Below are 13,556 nucleotides of genomic sequence, written 5' to 3' on the forward strand. Positions count from 1 at the left end.
GGCAGCCCAGCAGGTACTTCCAGGAACAGAAGGGAAAGCTCCCCCCACACCTCGGTCTTGAATTAGGGGGCTACCACCCCTAACCCAGCTCCTGTGCTCCCTCGGCTCCTCGCCCACATCTGAGCTCCAGCCAGGGGGCCATCAGCCCAACCGGTGCGTGCGTGTGCACCCGCGTGCGCTCGCACACACACACACCTGGCCGCCTGGGACCCAGCAGGCCAGGTAGCTGCCGGCACAGGGGTGTTGGCACCCTTGGCATGGGGCCGGCCTAAGCCAGACTCAGCCTGACGCAATTGGCGGACGTAGCTATAAATAGCCAAGGAGAGCTTGAAATAGAAGTGGTGGAAGAGGAGGGGGAGGGGGCTGGACTCCTGGAGCGGGTGGAGAGGAGAAAAGGCCAGAGCGCCTGACGCCAGAGGAGGAAAACAAAGCCAAGGCGTTGTAGAGCGCCCCACCCCCACCCAGCCCGTCTAATGGGGTGTTTGCACACAAAAACAGCTGGGGGAAGAAGGGTGAAGTCAAGAACCCTGCCGGCCCAGTGCAGGGGGTAGTGACCAAGGGCCAGAAGGCTGGCCCTTGACTGAGAAGGGTGGGGACCTGTGCCGGCCACAGCTCCCCACCTTCTGTCCCAGGTGGCAGTGGCCCCTCCTCCTGATGCCTAGCAGGGGTGAGTTTCTGTGCGTCTCCCTCCTCCCTTCCCAGTTCAGCCCCTGGCACCGGAGCCCCCTCCAAAACCCCTCACACAACTCCCAGGGACTGAAACTAGCCTGCCCAGGCTGGGCAGGAAGGGGGCTCCACTAGGCACGCCAGTACCTGCAAGGCCCAGCAGGAACGTCCTCTCGGCTCAGAGGTAACCGGACACGCTGTGGCTGATGGGGAGGCCCTGGGGGGAGGGCGATCTTTTCTCTCTTCCACCTATTTCTCTGGGGGTCCGGGGACTTAGTGTGGCCCAGAGGTGGAAGGTTGAAACCCAGGGCCTCCTCCCTGCACCCCCACCCTCCCCATGATTTCTGCCCAGGTTCCTACCCCGGGGACGCTCCTCCCAGACGCCCGCCCCTCTCTGCTCCTGATCTCTGTTGAGGTCAGCCTTGGAGACAGAGTGGGCAGGCTGGTGGCTAAAGAACGAGGGGGTGTCCCCGGGCGCCACTGATAAGCCCTGTCCCCGCGGGCTAGCCCTAACGGGAAACTGCAGGAGAGGCAGGATTGGGGGCATTAGGGAGGGGTGGGGGAGGGGACGTTGGGGCCCTCCCCCTCCCTGCAGGTGGTTGGCTGCCCCACCCTCCCCGGAGCCAAGGACCCAGCTGGGGAAGGAGGCCGCTGCTCCGCCAGTGGGAGAACGGGCGCGGTCCCACTGGCGCGGGCGGGGCCGCGGGACGGGCGGGACCACGGGATGGGTGGTGACGTCAGCCCAGGTACAGGGGCACTTCGAGCCCCGCAGCTGGAGCGTGAACAGCAGGTCTCTGGGCTCCCTGAGAAGTGCCCCCACCACACTCTGACCCCCGGGGCGTCCTCCCCAGAGGCCCGATCCCGCCCACCGCGCCCGCAGTGCCCGGCCAGCCCCGGGCTCCGAGGGTCGGGAGTTTGGGCGCGGTGGGTGCGCCGCGCCGCTCGCGATGAGCTCACGCCGGGAAGGGCCGCGCCCACTCCCGGACGCCCGCCTGCCCGGCCCGCCGCGGCGCCCTTCATCCTCAAAGCGCCGCGCCAGCGCTCCCCTCCCCCGGGCTCCTCCCCTCCGCGCGCCCTCGCCGGCCCCGGACTGGAGCCGAGGGCGGGCGCGGTGAGCACCTGCTCCGCGTCGGAGCCCGAGGCCATCGCGCCCCCACCCCACGCCCCGGTCCTGGCCCCAGGTGGCCAAACATCTGCTGGGCAGCGGGGGCCGAGCGTCACACACACACACACACACACACACACACACACACACCCCTTCCCCCGCAGACTGCCTTCAGACCCGGGGGTCGCAGTGTGCGTCCTCTTGGCCTCGGGCTCGGATTTGGCCTGGTTGGCCGCTCAACCCGACACTCCCGGAGCCACGAGGGCAGAAAGCAGCCCGGCAGCGCCATCTGCCGCCCGCGCCCGCGAAGGGGGGGCAGCCAATTCGCCGGCGGAGTAGCCCCAGTCCCTGCACGTCCCACCTGTCCGGGGTTTGGGGGTTTGGGTCTCCGGCGGTGTTGAGCCCCGTGGCTCCCACCTGGCCCTCTAGAGGCCCTCCCCTTGGCCCATCGGCAGCCTCAACTGCCCGAGACCTGCTCTGGGTCTCCAGGCCCCACAGGAGGGTCGGCCACACCCGGAGCTTCAGGGACACCCCTGTGCAGTCAACTGCCCCAACTGTATCTGCAGTCAATTTCATCCTTGACCTTCAGACTCGGAAATGCCAAGCTGCTGGGTGTCATCTACAGTCTAGCTGGATCTCAACCCTTCCAACTGTCTTCTCTGCCCCACATCTTCCCTCCCTCCCCCTCCCCCCTGCAGCCCCAGTAAACAGACTAGCTATTGTTCTTGACTCCTACCTGCCCCCCACCCCACCTCTGCACCTCTCACCTGGATGGTTCCATCTACCCCTACCCCCACCCACCCCTCCTCCGAGGAGCTGTCTACAAGCACCCTCTTTTTCTCTTCCTGGAAGGTGCCCGTCCCCTGGACTGCCCACGAGCTCCATGCCCTCACTGGCCTCCCCCAGCCCTAGATGCAGCGCCTTGCCTGAGTCCCCTTGCTGCTGAGGGGGCATACACTCTTGCCCCCCTCTCCTGGGGGTCTGCCTCTGCCCCCCTGCTGTCTAGCAGGGCCTAAAACTGAGAGTCCGCTTCTCTGCCTCCACCCTCACATGGGATTCTCCCTGTGTGTGTCTGTGTCCAGATGTCCCCTCTTTATAAGGACACCACTTGTATGAGATTAGGACCCACCATCTTAACTAATTTCAGCTGTAAAGACCCTATGTACAAGTGAGCTCGCATGCTGAGGTTCTAGGGGTCAGACTCACATATATCTTTTGTGGGAGGGACACCATTCAGCTTATAACAAGTATCAGTGGATGGAGGGAGGGAGGTACCCCACACATACTTTAGGACTATCTGGGGAGGCCCCTCAGCCTCTTTCACAGACCTGCTCAGCCACCCGCCTGGGCACAAGGCTTTGTGGCTGTGGGTCTGCAGAGAGAGCCTCCAGGGCTGACTGGAGACTTTGCAGAACAGAGGTTGACCAGGAAAAGCCAGGAGGGGCCATCTGGCCCAGGGCTTCTCGCCTGACCACCTTTCGGGGTCACCTGGGAGCATCTTTATATGCTGATCCCGAGGCCCCACCCAGACCTACAAAGTCCACCTCTAAGGGGGGACAGGGCCCAGGAATCCCTCCTGTGCCTCCTGAGTCAGCTGTGCCAGTGGCTGGGGAGATCTAGCATCTGGGACCCCCAGTCTCATGGCTCCCACCCATCGGATGGAGGGGACAAGGGGTGAGCCTGAGCTGGCTAGTGGCAGGGCCAAGAGGAAGGCGGCCTCTTGTCTCCCTCCCAGGCCCGCTCCTTCCCCTCCTACTTGCCCAGGGCCCTGCCCCAGGCAACCCTCGAGCTGGAGCTGGGGAGGGCTGTATGGAATAGGGGGTGGGGGGAAGGAGACTTGGCGATGCAGTGGCTGCTAGCCCTGACCCCAGGCACCTGCTTGCAGCCCAAAGCCACCCAGTAAGGGAGGGTTTGGGGAGGGGTCCCATGAGAGCCCCTGGAAGGAGTAGGTGGGAGGATGTGAGACCTCTGTGGTCCCTAGCACCTTGCCCACCCTCTTCTCCCTCAGACATTCCTGGAGACCCCACCCCACCCAGGGGAGAGGGGCCGAGGGTGGCCTTTAAGGCCCCACTGAGGTCTCTGCACGGGAGGTCCAGCCATCCCTGCCATGGCCAAACCGCAGCCAAAATTGGGGATGGAGCTGGGCCCCACTGTTCCAAGGCCCTCCAAGTCCCCCACAGCCCCAGGCCACCCCCAGCCCATCTCCACAGCACCCCTCCTGGGGCGGGGCCCAAGGGTCCCACCAGGACAGCCTCTGCCCCACCTGATCTGGCTGCTCTGGCTCCTAGCTCTGGGCTGCTGCTGGGGTGGGGTGGGCGTCAGCTCCCCAGACCTCCTGCAGAGCACAGCCGGCCTCTGCCAGTACCCATCCCATGGGCCTCGGGGTCCCCAGTGGGAAAGGCAGTGGGGGCAGAAGCCGGTGGCCCCCTCCTGACCGTGAGTCTTGAGTCAGAGCCACGTCCTGCCTGTCTCCACCAGCTCCCCACAGCGCCACGCTGGGCAAGTGCTTCCTTCCCAGGGCCTCGGTAAGGGTCTGTGAGGCGGGGGTGGGGCAGGGAGAGAATATCATTCCCATGACAGGGTACGTACAAGGAACGCCGCTACTTGACGGGAGTAGTGCCTGGAGGAAGGGGCATTCGACAGAGCCTTGAGGGATGAGCAGGAGTTCTCTAGAAAGGAAGGGCATTGCAGGTAGAAGGAACAGCATGTGCAAAGTCCTGTAATGCGAGAGAGCCTACTAGTTCAGGCAACACAAGTCATTTATTGACCAGGCATCTGCCCTGGGCTGGACACTCTCTGGGGTACAGAGTGAGGTTAGTGTGGGGAGAAGGATGGGGCTGTGTCAGCCCCTAAGGATTGGATTCTGTTCTGAGGATGAAGAGAGCAGACGGGATCAACACCGCAGAAAGGGGAGCTAGGGGGCTTCCCCGACGGGCTAGAGGTGGTTAGGACCAGTGGTGGGCACAGACCGGAGGAGCAATTCCTAGCCCAGCAGGTCAGTGACTTCCCTGCCCCAGGTGTGGCCTGCAGGTGACCCTGTGGGGTTGGGTAAGTGGGCTCCACCTGCCACCTTCCAGGTACTCTCTTCACTGGAGGTGGGGGCTGGACCTGGCAGGGGGCCTCATCTGCATCTGGAAGGACAGAGAAGTAAGAGGTGCTAGACACGGCGGGGAGGGGGTGCTGGCACTTCCTACCAGGCTTGGGACAGTGGGTCATGGGTGGCCTGGGAAATCCCATCACTCTTGCCTTCTCCCCCTGCCAGGGCCTCCCCTGGGCCCTGTCCGCTGAACCCCACCCCCTCCTAACCCAGCTCTGGCTGTTGGGGAGGATCCCCCGTCCCCCTGAAACGCCTCCTCGCCTTGCCTGGAGTGGAGGAATATGAGGCTTCCTTCCAGAGCGCTCTGGCATCCCGGCCTGGCGGGGGAGACCCCAGGAGGCGGGGCGGGGGCGGGACCCCCCGGGGAGGTGGCATTTTCCCCCCCTTCCCCCCCGGAGGCGAGGCGGGTTGGAACTCCCAGGGAGGGCGGGATCTCTGGAATGCAGGGTGGGGACCCCCCCCCCCGGAAGGCGGGTCCCGGGGAGGGAAGAGCGGGGGGTGGGTTTCCACCGGGAAGCGGAGAGGAGGCGGGATCCCAGGGAGGGCGGGGAAGCCTGGCCCGGGTAGCGCACCGTCTGCAGGCCGGCACCTTCCCCACCTTCTGCTTCTGAGGTTTCCGTTTCTGAACGAGGGTCTAGGAGGGGGTCCCGGGGCCAAGGCCGAGGGCTAGAGTGAGGCAATGAGACGGCCCCTAGGCGGCCAGCACGACGCTGACAGCGAGCGCCTCCTCGGCCTCTCCTTGTGGCCTGCCAGAGACTCCCCTGTGGATTCACCCGGCTTCCAGCCCGTGCTGGGGGCCCCCAGGGTGTCCTTTAACGCGCCACGTGGTCATTGACCACCGGCTCCGGGGGGCAGTTCCTGCTGTGATCGCAGGCGGAAGGCTGAAGACCCGGCGCTGCGGCAAGCTGGACACCTCCGGCAAACGCTCGCGTCTTCCTCATCCTCCTCCTCCTCTCCTCCTCCTCCTCCTCCTCCTCCTCCTCCTCCTCCTCCTTCTCCTCCTCCTCCTCCTCCTTCAAGATTTTATTTATTCATCTGACAGAGAGAGAGAGAGAGGGAGAGCGCGAGCACAAACGGGTAGCGGCGTTCAGAGGGAGAGGGAGAGCTGAGCAGGGAGCCCGATAGGGGACTGGATCCCAAGACCTGGGGTTCATGACCGGAGCTGAAGGCAGGCGCTTACCGGACTGAGCCGCCGAGGCGCCTCCCACGTTCATCTTTTGGGGGAAATTGGGAGACCTGACAGCGCTGGGCCTGGGGTCCTAAGGCACAATAATCAGAGGGAGAGCATCAGGGTCGGGGGCCCTTTGCTAATGGGACGTGTGAAAACTTGTGTGGAGACACTTACCTTCCTGACGTCATTTCTTGCTGACCTGGGCTGGATGGCAGAGCAAACAATAAAATGGAACGCATCCCTTCCTGTGGGAGAGAAGCTAGCGGCGCAGTCAGGGTCCTGCAGGTAGGACAGGTTTCCCGTGCTTTCTCTTCTGCTGTGGGGGGTCCAGGAAGGGGGTGCTCCTCTCCTGCAGCGAAGACCCAGAGAGAACCGAGGTTAGCCATGCTGTTGAAAATCCCAACCGGAGATTCAAGCGAGGGGAAAGCCGAGAGGCTGGGGAACAGGTGGGAAAGCTCCAAGTTCTGCCTTAGCGATTCATCCCTAAGGAAGAAGCTTGCCGACCACCTTGGAACCCGGTGTTTGGTTCACGACAAGTCACACGTAGATTCATGACAACTGGCAAACCTGTCAGTCTTTGGGGACTTACCGAGTCCCCTCTAAATCCCAGCGAAAGCGAGTCATATGTGCTGAGGGTCATGTGACTAAGGAACCACTCCTGTTATGGGTTGAATTTGTGCCCCAAAAAGATACATGGAAGTCCTAAACCCATGGTGATTGTGACCTTATTTGGAAATGGGGTCTTTGCAGAGGTCATCAAGGTAAGGTGAGGTCATGAGGGTGGGCTCTAGTCCAATGACTGGTGTCCGTATAAAAGGGAGTTTGGAGGCAGACACAGACCCACGCCAGAAGAAGGTGGTGTGAAGAGGGAGGCAGAGACTGGAGTGAGTGAGGTGGCTACAAGCCAACAAATACTGGCAGATGCTAGTGAGATGCTGCCCTGAGATGTGCTGTACCTCGGTTGGGACTTTGGCTTCCTGGACTGTGGAAGAATATACTTCTGTTGTTTTAAGCCACGTGGTTTGTGGTCATTTGTTACAGCGGCCCTAGGAACTAAGACAGCCTCCCACCCAAATCCCAATCTGGTTTTTGTAAAGGTTAAGTCTGCACACACACAAGTCCCGGGAGTGACAGCCAGTATGGGGGGTGGGGGGCTGGGCACTGGCACAGCCTCTGAACTTAAGCATAACGATGAGACTTCAGACAGCGAGGAAACACAAGACGTCCTTGGTGTAAAAGGTCCCCACTCTTCAGGCAACCGCCCGCCCCTTGGGTAAGTAAGCAAAGGTGGATTTCTGGAGCAGAGGCTCCGCTTGTGACTGGCTCTCAGGTCCAAAGCTCTTAGGCGGCCAGAGCTTTGACCTTGGCCGTTGCAGCCACCTGCGTGCTCCAGAGAGGGAGGCTCGGAGGAGGCTGCGGGGGAGGGGGAGGGAGCACCTAGAATCCAGGTGTGAGCGGAAGGGTGAGAAACCTGGGAGCAGGAACTGCTGGCCTTCTTGCCTCCCAGAACCTAACATGGGCCAGCCCGCCACGCCATACCTGTAAGACAGGGAGCTGAGGGCCCCCACCTGGAGGGGCCTGGATGCCTGGCAGCTGGTAGCACCCCAGATGTGATCCCAGGTGATATGGATTACGAGCCTCCCTATTGATGTCCTGGCCATGAGCCCTAGTTGCCCCACGGGCACGGGTCCTCCCCCTCCGCACCTAAGCCAAATGCACCATCAAAGGGGCTTGCTGCTCCCTGCAGGGGGAAGGAGCTGAAGCCTGGAGGTCTCTGGAGGTAGCTGTGCTGTGGTTTCTCTGGAGGGCCACTGGGCAGGTTGTCCCCCTGAGGGACCACTGCCACTGTTTCTCAAACTCAGGGAGGAGAGTCCCACTGGGCCGCAGAACATAGCGAGAAGATGGTGGGCTTGGGAGCAGGTGGTTCTGGAATCCAACCACACACCCCCCCCGCCCCCCCCCCCGCCCCGCGGCTGCTTGCTGAGGGACTTTGGACAGTCCCTGCTCCTCTAAGAGCCTCAGTCTCCCTCCTGGACAATCACTGCCCAAACGGTGTACAGTGTAAGTTAAGGAGCGGGGGACACAGCAGCCTGGCCACTGTGGGTCTGCAGGAGGGCGCCTTGAGGGCTGCAGGAGGACTATGCGGGGGTCTGCGGGAGGACACTGCAAGGTGTGTGGGAGGGCGCCCTGGGTCTGCGGAGGACTGTACAGGGTCTGCGGGAGAGCGCTGCAGGTCTGCGGAGGGCGCCACGGGGGTCTACAGGGTTTAGCTGATGCCTCAGGAGAGGACAAGGGGGCCACCAACCACGGGAGCTCTCCTGGGATGGGCGTCCCGCAGTACCCTTCCCAAGACAGACCCCCCAGGCTCTCTCAGACAATCAAACGCCGACCCTCTGCTGGCCCTCCCTGCCCCCTGGCACTGCTGTCGCTCATCTCAGCCTTACTTGGGATTGTACCAAGGGACCAGTGCGGGAGGCAAGAGGGAGCCATTGTTCTCTGGCCTCCAGAGGGTAGGGGAGTGTGTCACGAGGCCCACCCGGTGCCAAGGCCTCCTGGCAGGACAGCTGAGCCCAGGGAAGGGATGCTCTGGGACCAACCCACACTGTGGGGAGGGGCCCGCTGGAGGGTGGGGAGTAAGCCCCTGGGACAGACGGGGTCAGTCCAGACAGAGGCAGTGAAGGAGGAAAGAGGACCCAGCAGGGTGGTCAGCTGTGGAGCAGAGATTCATCTTTCCCCTGAGTCCTGGCCACGCATTCACCCTTATGCCAAAGCGTCATCCTCCACCCCACAACAGAGGACAATTTCCTTTGGGGGGATTCCTGCAGATCCGCGTCTAGAGCAAAGCATAGTTGGGAAAACCAAGCCCCGTTTCCCCGTGCAGGAGCTCCCAGCTGGCACAGCCCCTTGGATTCCAGGCAGGAGGCAGGTGCCTGGTGGATGAGGTGAGGTTGAGGACCGGAGCCTATATTAGTAACAAAGTAACACAAACTTGGTGACTTAAAACAACAGAAATTGTTGTCTCACAGTTCCTGCAAATCAGAAACCCCAAATCTTTGGTGTGGGCAGGGCCGGTGCCTCCCGAGGCTGTGGATGAGGATTGGGCCCAGGCCCCTCCCAGCCGGGAGATGGCTGTCTTCTCTGTGTCTCCTCCCATGGCCTGCCCTCTGTGCCCTCGATTCCTCCCTTTTTATGAGGACACCTGCCGTACTGGATTAGGGGCCCACCCTAATCTCTGGGTCCTCATCCCGACTAATTTAATCCGCAATTACTCTCTTTACAAGTCAGGTCCCATTCTGAGGTCGTGAGGGGGCAGCCAGCATTCCTTGTCTCTGTCATTGGTGTTACTGTGTCTGGCGTGTTTTGTGTCTTTCTTCCTGTTTTTTCATCACCTGTCTGCTCCCAGTAGCCTGTAAGCTCCATGGGGGTAGAATTTTGTCTGTTCTGTCTACCCACTCTATTCTACGCACCTTATGAGTGCCTGGCACCTAATCGGGGCTCGGTACTTATTTGCCAAATGAATGAAGGAATGGCAAGAAGGAAGGGCTAACTGAAAATCCGACATTTCCACCTCCCTGCTCAAGTAGACTGCAAGCAGCCCTTCATCTCCAGAGAAGTCATGGAGGTGAGCACCACCGTCCGAGACCTGAGAGACGCAGAGGACAAGGCTCCCGTCACTCTCGGACATTGCCTGTGCAGGGGATGGAGGCGCGTCGGTGATGGACCGAGTGTCCCTGCAAGTTTGAAGACGTAATGACCCCAACTGCTGCTGTCCCTCCAGATGTGAGGCCCTTCCTGGAGTGAGTCAGCACACTTATTACTCAGCCATGGATCATGCAGAGAGGCCCTGCCCCATCCCATAAACTGAGAAGCCGGGAGCAGTGTGCTGTCCTTTGGCAAGACCAGTGGTGTGCCTTTACCTCAATGCCACAGGGTCAGATCATTGCTGATGTTTTCCACCACGCTTCAGTCCACACAGATTTTGACTGCCCCAGCATGCCTTGGGATTTCGCACCACTCCATCGTATGGATGACGTCCGGCCAACAGGCCATGGAGCCCAGAACTTAGTGATGCTCTAGACACTGATAAAATACACCTGCTTGCCAGAGGGATATATCCCCTGACAATTTAGGAACTTGGACACACCCACGTGAAATTTCGTGAGTTCAGTGGTCTGGGAATGTCATGACATCCCCTGCAAAGTGGAGGACAAGTTTTTATACCTTGATCATCTTAACACCAGGAAGAAGACATATATTTTCATGAGCATATCAATTAGGCAATTGCTTTTAGCTTTAGGTAACAAAAACGGGAAAGAACAGTGACTTAATCGAGACTTTTTCTTTTTTTTTTAAGATTTTATTTATTTATTTGTCAGAGAAAGAGAGAGCACAAGCAGGGGGAGTGGCAGGCAGGATCCCCGCTGAATAAGGAGCCCGATGTGGGACTTGATCCCAGGATGCTGGGATCACGACCTGAGCCGAAGGCAGACAGACGCTCAACTGATTGAGCCACCCAGGTGTCCTCAGATTTTTTTCAGTTAAAAGAAGTCCGGAAGCAAGAAGTTCCGGACTGCTGTGGATGTTCCTGAGTGGTGGCAGGAACCTCAATTCTATCTCTCTGCTCTGCTGTCATCAGCATGCCTCACGGCCCGAGATGGCTGCAAGATCTTTGGCCGTCGCTTGCCTATTGCCAGCAGGAACCAGGAGATTGGACCAGGGCTCAGGGTGGAGAGGAAGGACTTCCTGGAAGCCACCTGACAACTTCCAGTTCCACCTCACTGGCCACCCTGTCCACATGGGAAGCTGGGAGAAAGAGGAAGTGGGGAGGGTATGGAAGAGGGAGAGAAGAAAATGGAGGAGGAGAAAGGGTCTGGACACGGAGGCAGTTCCTTTACCACCTCTGACTGGTGCTCACTGATCGTGCTGTTCTCATCCGATTAGCAAGGGGCCCCAGAGCAGACCGGCTTTGACTATGGGAAGGGTTAGCCGCGGCTGCCGGACAAGTGCTCCCACCCTCACCGCGGATGAGCCCACTGGTCCAGCCGTGCTCAATGAGGTGCTGCATGCAGATGGCGGTGAGCTCTCATACAAGAGAAAGAAAGATAGGAGGGCCCCAGGGCTTTGAAGCAAAGCCATATCCTCCTAAAACATAAATCACGATTCTCTGAGGTGCGAGTTTCGGCTTGCCACTGAGCACCAGTGCAGACTATACATTAGATTTCACAGGCCCATGTGATCTCAACTCCCCATTATGGACTGGGCGACATGGAGCCATAAAGTGGGGTGTGCCCAGCAACACGCCATCATCAAGGCAAAGGAGACCAACCTTGAGCCCAGGTAAATTGCCATGAGCAGGTAGGTCATACTCCTGATATGCCTAGTTATACTCTCTGCCTCCTCACCTTCAGCCTACACCTGTGACCTCACCAAGTTTCTTATGACACGTTTGGCAACATTATTATTCCCATTACACGAAGACACTGAGTCACAGAGACATTAAACAACTTGTCCCAAGTCACCCAGCTGGTAAGTGGAAGAGCAGGGATCTGACCCCCAGACTCTGGAGGGGACGTAGGATTGCTGGTACACAGTGGGGGCAGGAAGAGAGATGGGTGGAGCCTGCAGCACTTCCTAGCACCTCGAAGCCCAAGGGTACCAGTTAATGGACAGATACAGCAGCTGGATGCAGGTGGGACCACCCAGAGCTCATATTCCTCAGGGTCACTGTACTAGGTGGAGATGCAACCCGAGGAGGGCTTGGCTGAAGGCAGAGACATGAATATCAGCCACAGCCCCTTGTCCAGTTGTAGAGATGAGGTCCCTAGCATGTATCTGCATGTTCTTCCTCTCAGAGGTACTCCATATTAAATGAATTCTCCTCTTTCCATTGCCTTTCCTCACTGCTTGATCTCAGATGGTTGTTGGTGGTAAAGTTTGCAATTCCCACCCCCCTCCATGAGCTTCACAATCACAAAGGCAATAAAGGGAGAAAAGAAATCTCTGCAGATCCTGGCGGTCGCCCATGAGACTCAGTCAGGCCCATCAGGGAGGAGTGAGCCGAGTTTCAAGGGTATAAGGGGCAGGGGCATTATGGTGCACAGAACTTTTCTTTTTCCCCCCTTTTCGGAAGTATGGGTGCGAGGAGAGCGGTGTGGGTGTAAAGTGGCAAAATGGGGTGGACCGTGGCAGCGGGCTCTGCTCCTCACCTCCTCCACTGGAATTTCCTTCCCAGGGATCCTCTCCTTGGCAGGTGGGGTCTGCCTCTAGAAGCTGCCAGCCTCCCATTGAGCCCAGGCAGAGGTGAGTGCCCCAGGCTTCTGTGCCCGGCAGCACCTGCCGGCCGGGAACCAGAGGCAGCGACCACAGTCCAGGCCCCCGCGCGTCAGCATTACCAGGGTCAGCATCTGGGGGTGCCAGGGGTATCGCAGGCGGAGTCGGGGGGAAGGACCCGGCCACGCTAGCAGGAACTCCAGTGGAGTCCCTGTCTCTCTGGTCTGGAGGACTCTGGAGGAAGGCAGTCTGCACTGGTACAGCAGCTCCATCTTCTCGTTCCTTCTTCTTAGCCAGGATGGCTCTTGGGCTTCCAGGCATCCTGCCCCTGCATCAGGCCCTGAAGCCCCGGCTCCTCTCTGCCCAAGGCTTGGCCCTTCCATCGGGAAGGGAAGCCCACGGATGTCTGGTTTGCCTCCCACTGCTACCAGGGAGGCCGTGGGTGACAGGTTTCCCATGCTGCTCTGTGCTCTGGACAGAAGGAGGGCAGCGGCTCAGAATCATCCAAGAGGCCCCTGGTCAGATGCACGGCCTCAGAAGTCCTCCAGCCCTCCAGCTGTCCCGGCGGCACTGTGAGCTGCCCTACGCCTGTCCATAAATCCCTTTCCACCTTAAACCATCCTGTTGATGGCACCTGAGAGCCCTCCTGGGTCTGGAAAGAAGGCCAGGTGGCAGCAGGAGACGTGAAGGGGAAGGGAGTTCTGGAGGGGTCCCTCTGAGAGTGAGGAGGGGGCATACTGGGCGCAGGGGTGCAGTGTAGATGTGGGGCTGGGAACAGCCCAGATGTGGGGAGACAGTCCCAGTCCAGGGGGACAGTCCAGGCCAGAAACAGTCCAGGGTGCAGGGGGTCAGCCCGGGGGTTGAGGGGTCAACCCAGAGTGTGAGGGGTCAGCCTGGAATGTGAGAGGTCAACCAGGGTGTGAGAGGTCAGCCAGGGTGTGAGAGGTCAGCCAGGGTGTGAGAGGTCAACCAGGGCATGACAGGTCAGCCAGGGTGTGAGAGGTCAGCTGGAGCGTGAGAGGTCAGCCAGGGTGTGAGAGGTCAGCCGGAGTGTGAGAGGTCAGCCCGGAGCGTGAGAGGTCAGCCCGGAGCGTGAGGGGTCAGCCAGGGTGTGAGAGGTCAGCCGGAGCGTGAGAGGTCAGCCAGGGCGTGACAGGTCAGCCAGGGCGTGAGAGGTCAGCCAGGGCGTGAGGGGTCAGCCAGGGCGTGAGGGGTCAGCCAGGGCGTGAGGGGTCAGCGAGGGCGTG

Source organism: Zalophus californianus, chromosome 11 (genome assembly GCF_009762305.2).
Source record: "Zalophus californianus isolate mZalCal1 chromosome 11, mZalCal1.pri.v2, whole genome shotgun sequence".
Classification (NCBI taxonomy): Eukaryota; Metazoa; Chordata; class Mammalia; order Carnivora; family Otariidae; genus Zalophus; species Zalophus californianus.